The sequence below is a fragment of the Equus caballus genome, chromosome 4, assembly GCF_041296265.1.
Source record: "Equus caballus isolate H_3958 breed thoroughbred chromosome 4, TB-T2T, whole genome shotgun sequence".
In the NCBI taxonomy this organism is placed as follows: domain Eukaryota; kingdom Metazoa; phylum Chordata; class Mammalia; order Perissodactyla; family Equidae; genus Equus; species Equus caballus.
Genome location: NC_091687.1, coordinates 8534390 through 8544760, shown reverse-complemented (window position 1 = coordinate 8544760; position 10371 = coordinate 8534390).

Genomic DNA, 10371 nt, shown 5'->3' with positions numbered 1-10371 from the left:
CAGCTCTTTCCGGTGATTTCACTTCATGCTACAATTTGAGAACCGCTGCTCTAGGAGTTTATTCTAATCCCCTGCCCCAAATTGGGTTAAAGGCCTGTGGGCACACAAGGTGTTTTTGCCTGAATATGTGAATTTTGGAGAAAAGAGGATCCAAAGATTCCATGGCCAGTAAAGGGAAGACTCCAAGATTTTAATAGCTCATGAGGTTGAATGAACACCCTTTGAGAAAAGAAAGAAAACTACTGGATAGAAGATTACCCCAACTCTCAAAGATGAATGGAGGCAGTGCCAATGTTTTCTTTAAAAAAGAAGATGGAGCCTATGACGAGAAATGGTCAAGTGATTCATTAAAACTTAAAAAAGTTCTACAGCACAGCCAGACTGCAAGAATTTAGCTGGAAATATGTTTAAAGTTGGCAATGCTAAATGCTCATCTCGATAATTTGGGGGTAGGAGTAGGGGGATGTGGCATAAGGAATTTTCTAAGGCTTTCAATTTCATATCAAATACTTTCCAGAAACGCAGCAGAGTAAGGTTAGCAGCTGTGTGAGAGTCCTTATGCCATCATCAACCCTTTAGCATCACTGGGGATTATAAACTTTTTAACATTTACCAGTCAAAGGAGGTTAAAATGGCATCATGTGGTTGTCCAATTTGCATGTCTTTGAGTACTGCTGAAGTCAGACATTAAACAATGTTTATTAGCCATTTGTCTTTCTTCCTTTGTGAATTGTGTCCTCTGCTTATTTTCTAATGAACTATAAATAGTAATTGATTGGTAAAATTTCATATTATGTAGGAAGTACATTGTAAAATGTTTCCCTCCAGTTGCCAATTGTCTTTAATCTCCTTTATGATATTATATATATAATATTATGATATTATGTGACATTGTAACGTTATATATATATTATATATCACATATATGATATACACATTTTTATATAGACAACTTTATGTAGTCAGTTCTGTTTCCCTTATGTGGTTTCTTTCAACTTTTTTTTTTCTTAAATTTTTTTCAATCCAAGATCAAGATATGTTTTCCTGTATTTTATTTTAATAGCCTTAAAAAAAAACTCTGGCGTGGTTTCGTGCTGTGTTTGCATCCATCTTTTTAATGAGCTACAATTTGCTTCAGTGTATGGTATGGCTAAAACTACAGCTAGGTTTTTTTTTTCTAAAAGAAATACATGATTTTCTCCATACTTTTTTGGTAAAAAAGTCCATCCCTCATGTGGGTTTATGATTATGAAATGTTAAATTTGTGTGTCTCTTTCAAGACTATCGTACCCAATGATTTATCTGAGAATTCTAGAGTCTGTCCAACTTTTTATTTAACACTTCTTTTTATAGCTAACATCTCATAGAGTCCACGACTGAGTTTCCTTTTCTTCTCTAGTTCCAATTGCTTATTTTTCCCATTAAACTTTAAAATTACTTTGTCAGATTGCAAAGGAAGCCCTTTTAGGATTGGAATTATATATTTTTAACCCCTCTATTAAGTGAAAAAAATTATCTCTATAGACTACTTAGTAGGTAAATTTTAAAAGTGATTAAAAATCATTATATACTGCTGTGCATTTGTGAAGTTCATGTACTTTATTTACAATATATATCCCACAAATTTCTTGTAAGGGTTATTTCCAGGAGTCTTTGTTTTCCCGATGCTAGTAAGAATATCCTTTCTGTTTTCATTTTATTTGTGATCCTGTCTGGTATTTTAAAAACTATTGATTTTTAAAATATTTACCTTCAAAATCTCTTCTATCTAAACAGATGTTCAACCAAGCAGCAAGAGGCCGGTCTCTCGAGTGGGCAGACACTTTCAGGGTTACAGGTGGTGTGGGCAGGGGAAAGGGAGCCCCGTTCAGAAGCTTCTCCCTCTGCATCACTTGTCCCTCACAGGCCTCATCTTATGTGACAAGGGAGAGTCATATGCATGAGTTATTTGGTAGGGCCATGTCTTAGTCCATTTCGGCTGCTATGACAAAATGCCTCAGACGGGGAGGCTTATAGACAGACATTGTGTCTCACAGTGCTGCCGGCTGGGAAGACCAAGATCAAGCCACCTGCAGATTCAGTGTCTGCCGAGAGCCTGCGTCCTGGTTCAGGGACAGTTGTCTTCTCACTGTAACCTCACATGGTGGGAGGGGCGAGGGAGCTTTCTCAGGCAGCTTTTATGAGGACACCAATGACCTCGTGATCTAACCACCTCCCAAAAGCCCCTCCTCGAAACACCATCACCTGTGGATTAGGATTTCAACATATGAATTTTGGAGTGACAGAAACATTCAAACTATAGCAGGTCAATTTGTCACTAGTAAAAGAAGGAGGTGGCTGACCTCAACTGCTGGTGGATCTCTAAACCTTGTCCTCAGCTTTGACCCTTAGCACAATTCCATGAAAACAGGAAAAATTCTATTCGATGGCCTATTACACAGCATCCCAGACAGACACGGTCAAGCATATATACACATTGTTCATAAATAATGAAATGTTCTCCATAGTTCTGATAGTACACACACACACACACACACACACACACACACACACTACTCTTCTAGATACTAGACTAGAATTTCTCCTGCTGCCATTGTCTAGTTCTCTGAATTTGAGGTAAATTACATCACGACTAAGACTTCCCCGGGAACTCCGTGATTTCGCCTTCCTCCTCACCATCCACGTTGAATCCATCAACCCATCCCACTGACTCTACTTCCAAACACATACTAACTCTGTCCCCTTCTCCCCAGCCCACTGTCGCCACCCTCAGGCAAGCTGCCGTTGTCTCTCCCCAGGGCAGCTGCAATAGCTTCCTCTGCTTGGTTTCCCTCCCGTTCCCCTACCACGTGTTTCCACATAGCAGACAGAAGGATCTTTTGAAAATATGTCAGATTTTGTGACTCCTTTGCTAAAAATTTTCAGTTAGCTCCCTATTGCCCTTAGAATACAGCACAGACTCCTTGCTCTGGCCCCCAGCATGTGGGGTCTGGCCCTTGCCTGACCCTTCAGCCTCATCTAGAGTCACTCTCTTTGAAGGTCTTGCCCACAAAGCTCCCTCCCCTGGGCCCGTACATTTCCCCAAGAAAGATGAACTCATTGCATACTGACGCTGGATCTTTTCACAGCTTCTTGACATTGAGCTCTCTATTTGAAGGGCACCTCCTCCGAGAGGCCTTCCCTGACCATTTCCATCTAAAGTAGCTATTTATTCACTCTACTCCATCACTCTCTTTTCATTCTCTGAGCAGTTCCTGTCTCTCTCTGGGTTTTTAAATGGTCTTTCTGTTGCCCACCTGCCCTCCACCACCAGCATGGAAGCACCCTGAGGGCAGACCTTGCCTGTCTTGTCGTTCACCGTACCCCAGTGCCTAGAAGAGAGTCTCACACACAGGAGGGGTCAGGAATGCTCAGGGAATGAATGTGTTCCTGATCATTTGGACAGGTGATACTTCGTCTTCAGCCTGAAAACTACAGTCCCCAAGATCCTTTTCTCTCTTTGGGTGACTTCACATACTGTGAGCAATGGCCCACTGCCTGTCCTGTTTCACTCCTGGCTGCTGCTAGACATAGTGTTATCTGGAATTGATTCAGCAAAGTGACGCTATTGAGGAGTGGCATGAAAATAGAGGATGGAGGGATGGCTTCCGCTGCCCCACAACTACTCTCTCCCAGTAAAGGAGATAACCACTGGCTTTCTGACTAGTCAGGCAAGACCTTTGGCGGAAATGGGAATAGTGCTTGGGAACATTGTCGTACCTTATTCCTGCTTGCTCTGCTGTTTTGCAAAGCCTAGGAGTGAAATGGGCATGCTCCACGCTCAGCTAAACCCCCTGATGGCTAGTCAGTGATAATTCTTGCACAAGCTGGCAAACTGCTGATGGATACTTCTCATTTCCAGCACTATTGTGACTTTATGTCTTTTTTGGTTTGTTTATTTAAATGAACATTTGACCATGAAGTTTGGAGAAAGACATGAAGATGCCAACACAGCCCAGAAGTCCACAGGTGCTGCTGTCAATCAAACAAAGGTGATTTTGATGTAGTTTTTTATTCAGCTCATGTTCAAAATTGGCTATAGAGAACTGTGTTTTAATGTATTCGTTCAGTCTTTTCCTCGTTTAATAAAGATGACTTTTGTAAGAAATGTGTTAATAGCATTCACCTAATAGGTAAAATAATAGTTGAAAATTGTTATCAATTATCCTCCCAAGTCAAGGGCATTTGACATGAACCTCGGTCTTCTTATTTATGAACAGAAATAATAATAACAGTATCTAACTCAAAAGTTTTTGTAGAGATCAAGTGAGACAATCAGTGTAAAACTCTGAACAGAGACTCTGACACAAGGTAAGTCCTGGCTAATGTTCTCTAAGATTGAGGTTGATATTATTTTTATTTTCTTTCTCCTTAATGCATTGTGTGCAAAATGGCAAGAACCATGAGAGCAACATTTATTAAGAGAAAGTCACTGTTATTTTTAAAACTAAGCTTCTATTATCCGTGTTGGTCCCTGAGTATGGCTAAGGGTGGGAACATTTCTGCCTATGGGTGTGGAAGCAATGGAGAATGGACAGAGATATCTTGGAGGGCAGGCCAGTTAATGGGGCAAGGTAAGCCCATGGGGGTCACTGCCTTCGTGGGTCACCATAACCCAGATTAACCCTTAGCAGATTTACATAGTCATAAAGGGTTGATTTTTTTTGGTCCATGGAAGATTGGTCAGACTCTCTCAGGAGAAAGAAACCAAAAGTAGGAGGTATCCAAATTTTTGAGTGCCTATTCCTTGCAGTCATCAACTACACACTTTATAAATGCTATTTCATTTAATCCTAACAAAACCCTTTAAAGTAGGAAGTAGAGAAAACAGCTCCTAGAGAGTTCCAGTAACTTCTGGGGTAATAAATGACCTAATCGGCATTTGAACTCAGGTACGCATGATTTCAAACCCTTGTCCTTTCTGTTGCACCACCCAGTCTCCCTCAAAACTGACGTACCTGAAGCAACTTCACTTTGTTAAGAGACTGGTATATAAATCAGAGTGACAATGCGTTATTTTACAGTGGTGTTTTTAACCTTTCCAGTGAGTGGAATACTTAAATCTGCCATTTAGGACATTCACCTGTGACAACAAATTACTCGAAAAGTAGAACTTGTGATCAGAAGGGAATCCACCTAGTCTGAAGGAACAATTCTTCCAGGTCACCGAGTTTATTGAATTCTGCCTGACCCATGGGCCTAGCCAGGTCTTTCTCTTGGTGTTGGGTGTTCCTCTTCAGGCAGGTTGGCTATTACCCTGACCAGCCAAGGTCTAGGGAAGGCAGCATTAGGCATGGAGGCAAATACTATCTTCCCATGTCCTTGCCCCTTTCCCCTGGTGCCAGTGGGTCTGCTCTATGTGCCCTTTTGCTGCACTGGGAGTGATAAGATCTACCTGAGTTGGGATTTTCAGTAGAATGGACAGACCTAGCAGTCTGGCCTGCTCTGGCCTGCAGCTACTTCGGCCTCTACGTCCTCCACTCAGTCTGGCCTTGTTCACCAGAGTTCTACAGAAGGACCCTGCGGCCAAAGCCCCAGCTCCATAATGGTGAAGGTTTGCTCGGCTCAGCCTTCTGAGCTCGCTCCTCTATGGATCCTTGACAGGGAGAGGGAAGTAAAATCTGGGCGTTCCTGGATCTTGGTCAAAGTAACAACACGTGACTTCAATCTCATAATTGTCCCCATACCCTCTATATATCTGCCAGATTCCATAATTTTCTCTGCTGGACATGGTTAGATGAACACTGCCAAATCCTTGGTCTTAGATTTACTAACTAAATTCCAAGTAAACCAATCTCCTTCTGCTAAAACACTTTGTCTTCAGACAATGATAACATTCCAGTGTTCTTTCACGTCAACCGCATTCTGACAGCACCTCGATGAGATGGCATTCCAACGGCAATCTTGCTTTAATGGGACTTCATAATTTCTCCAGTTCTTCAGCCCTGAACATGCAGACCATCTGTTTCCATGCTTAAATCTCTAAACGGTTCATTTATCCATTCATTATGTATTGGTCCTATTCTTTCAAAAACAGAGCTTAATTTTATTTCCAAATTTGGAGGCAACTAAGTTTAACCCATTTTTGTCTGACTTCATTAAGTAAATTGGTTACTAACACTCTCTAGAGACATATGGATCATCTAAATGGAAAATTTATTAACTGACTTATTTTTGAACAGTCTGAATGTGCTGAATGGTTATATATGATGAGAATCTAGAGAAAACTTTATCTCCATTCCAGGAGCAACCATGCAAATACCATAACAAACTCTATCATTCTTGCATTATCTGAGCTATGTGAATTATCTGAATAAAATTGTTTCCCCCTCTTCCTAACCCCTAACCCAAGAAATACAAAGTCCTTATGTCTGAACTGGAAAGGTAAGGGGTTTGGGAAGAGTAAGATAGACTAGTGAGTTTTCAAACTCACATGGTAACTTGTTGTTGTCCGAGGACTAGCTACATAATGATATAATTTTCATACAAAGTTAAACCGAAAAGTGTCCTCCAACGTTCAATTTCTACACACTTGAACACATCAGAACACTGAACTTTAGTTGTTCTGAGTGGACAAAATAAAAACCATTTTAAATTTATTGAACTGAAAAAGCAGGGACAATATTCCTAAAACCAGTAGGCTTTCCCTTCAGGCTATTTCCCTCCCTCACTAAATGGCAACATCTACTAAGAGGTGCGTAGATCCACAGGCATGGGAGCAACTCTAAATTTCTGATAGAAGGGGCCAGTGGTTCATGGTTAGGGAAGAACATTCTGTTTGGAAAGGCTCTGTCGTGGGGTAACTTAAAGAGGAGACTTCAGAGCTGGGAATCTCTAAGGTGCTGCTCCAGTGTGGCTTGAACTGGTCTTGTGTTCACATCAACACATATTAGTAACTTTGGATTGAGAATTTATGATGATAAATCAAATAGTTCCTCCTCCTCTTCTTTTCTCTCTCTCTCTCCTTCTCTCCTTCTCTTCCCCTTCCTGCTCCTCATCCTAGTTATCGTCATCGTCCTCTTTTTTTCTTCTTCTTATTCTGTTAAGCTGTGAAGTGAAGTAAGTTGAACCAAAAAGAAACTTCATAAAATCATACACCTTTCTTGGGCTTGAAGCATCACTTTACTTTACTCCCGTGATGCTACTGTGCTCCATAGGTCGTTAAAAATTCCTAAGATCATGCAAGACAGACCAACCTATGTCTTCACTTCATCATCCCCGAGGTCCCAGAGAGACAAGAGCTGCTAAGGAAAGGTCATTTAACACTTTAGAGTCAAAAGTTCTGCAAAAGTAAAGGGCCTTGCTTAAAAGACACTAAATTGCAACTGCTGACCCCACACGCCCATCAACTAATGTGATTACAGAATGCTTCAGAAATAATTTTTATCTTAGTCTTTTTGTCATCGAAAGTTTTCAATTTAGTTTTTACACAACTTTGTTTTTCCTGGAAAAGAATTCTGCATTTTGTAATAGAATTTAATGGGAAACTTGGCTTTGCTAAGATGTGCTTATTCCATAAGATAGTATGGATGTACCATGACTCCACAACAAAGGTACCATTTCTGCCACTGATTGTGAAACAAAACCAAGACGCTCTAAATTTCTATGATTCATGTGTCTAGCCCAAAACTACACTGTTAATCAAACAGATTTGTGTATTTAGTTAACTTAGAACTTTCCAGTACTTTAGGTTGGTGCCTCCCGGTTGGAAAACTAATATCAGTGTTTTTCAACCTTTTTCCAGACTGAGAAAACTAGTCAACTAGGCTGAGTGGTTACTAAATAACATACTTTAGGCTTGAAACACTACTTCACAAGATAACCCTTTGACTTATTATTTGTATTTTTTGATAATTTATCACAACTATGGAGCTCAAACGAAAATTACAATGATAGCCACCATGTTTTAGTAAGAAGAATATCTATTTTGCTATCAAAAATGATCCTGATGAAGGAAAAGAACATGTAGCTACGCAATTTAAACAAATGTTTGTTAAAGTCGATATAAGATATGCCATTGGGGCCCACAGAGCTGCAGCACAGCACACACAGGCACACACACTCACACACACACTCAGATTACCAAGAGACTGCATGTCATAGTCACTGCAAATTGTCCCTAAATTATAAGATAATTATAGCCCACTCGTTGATCGCTGAGGCTACGTTGCATTTCCACCTTAAAGATGAACTAGATATTGTAAATATGTGTTCATTGTTGCTCTAATGAAAACAATACGGACTTAAAATGGGGATATCCTAAAAGTAAGCGTCGCTCTCCCTGAATAAAATTTACAACAAATTATAGGCCCAGTATTTTTTCTACACAGGTAGCTGAGCTAATAATTCTGCTTTAAAACAAATAAAAATATATTTCAGTTGTTATTATTCTAGCATGATTCTTAAAAGGAAAGATTATCAATGCTAGAATATCCATATATAAGGTTAAGCTTATCTTTTCAAGAGATGTCTACTGACAAGGCCTTTAAATCTCATAAATTTTTCACAAGACACTTAGAGACTCAGTCTCTCCTCGGAGTGAAAGCATTTTGAGTCACAAGGAAGGCAAGGATGTTGCTGCTTTCAGTAGATGGATCTATAACATCCATCCAAGATCTACTTACCTGGAAAAACTGAAGAACACTCTCGTGTAGTACAGGCGGATATACAGGCAAAGTGATTTAAAATAACACAGGGAAAATTGAGAGGGTGGAGTTAGCAAAGGAAATCCAGCAAGAGGTGAATATTAAGTTTTCAGATAGTGTGGAATTTAGCTTGGTGGGAAATTAAAAGCACTTCATGGCTCATTTCCTCAGAGATCTCAATTTTTTGGCCTTTTCAAAATATTTAAATAATTTGTGAACGTGTTCCGATTTTAGGAAATGCAGCATCATCTCAATTAGCAATGCTTCTTGGAGGAAAGCCACCCTGATGATAGAGCAATTGGAGGCGGAAAGGCCACCCCCTTTGACTCCACATGGGCCAGTGGGAGAGGGAGGGATGGCTCTGTCCCAGGGCTGGGCCTTCAGAGTTGAAGGTAGGGGGTAGAGGACACCCCAGTGCTTGCATGGATCCTGACAGTTTGCCCAGGAAGAAGTGGAAGTCAATTGCTCTGATGTAGCATAAAAGGTCAGAGGCACATGAGGCAGGGTATTCCACAGAGTGGTACCCAAGCCTAGCTCAGGCCTGTTGTCAAGAACGCCATGTCTGCAGGTAAGTGAGACACCTGGATGCCCCTCTTCACTAAGGGGGCAAGTCCCTGCCCCATTAAAGAGCCCTCTTCTTTTGCCTATGATGGACGCTATAGAGTTTTTATGCAAGATTGGTGACTAAGGACAACCTCCTGCCACCCGGGGGTAACCCAGGCTTCACCTCTCAGGCTTTTGAGGCAGTTGGGAAAGAGAGAGCAGTGCCAAGCACCTACGCTGGGAAGGGAGTCAGAGACCTGCACTAAAAGGCCTCAGACACCATGCCAAAGAGCCTCCACTTTCCTTTCAGGCAGCAGAGAACCACAGGGACAGGGCGCCATCACGTGTGCATTGCGGTCCCACCAGGCGTAAAGTCCTCCTGGAAGGGAGATATGGCTTAACTACTAAAATGAGCCAACTGGAAAATGAAAGGGCACCCCCTTCACAGGACCTGAATAAAATAAGCAGGGGAGTTCCCTTCCTTTCTGCTGTGAGGGGGGTGGGGACTGGGGTGGGCAAAGACAAAGATCCAGCGCTAAGGGGAGATGCGCAGTTTGGAAAGGAGTGGGGCCGTCCTGTGGGTGGAGAGATAAGAAGTGGGGCAAACACTATCCCAAAGGCTTTATCAGGCTGCACCACGTGGAAGGCAGCTGTGAAAGGCTCCCCTGTCCGTGCCTTCCGGGTGCTGGCCTTGGCTTGGCTTCACTCCGCTCTGTGACTCCAGGAACCGACGTGGGCACTGGAGATAACAGGATTCAGGACAGGCTTATGACTGAATGAATGAATGAACAGAGGACAGCTTCTAGAAGAAAGGACCAAGACAAGGACAGAGTGTATAAAGATCTTGCAAAGGCAAGCAACGTCAAGAGCCTGGACCTGGGTGGTGGCTGAGAGGACGGACAAGAGGCAGCAGCTTTAAGAACCGTTCTGATGGACTCAGGACACTGACTGTCCGTGAGGACTGAAGGAGAAAACAAGTCAAAAAGGACTCTGAGGCTTCCGACCCAGGCAACTGGACTTGAAGAGGAAGAGCAGGCCTTTGAGAGAGGATAATGAATTTGGTTTAGACCATGGGAGGCACTTTAGAGAAGAGTTTTAACACTCTTATAGCCAAGGTAATCCATATTTACTACAAAAGCAAACA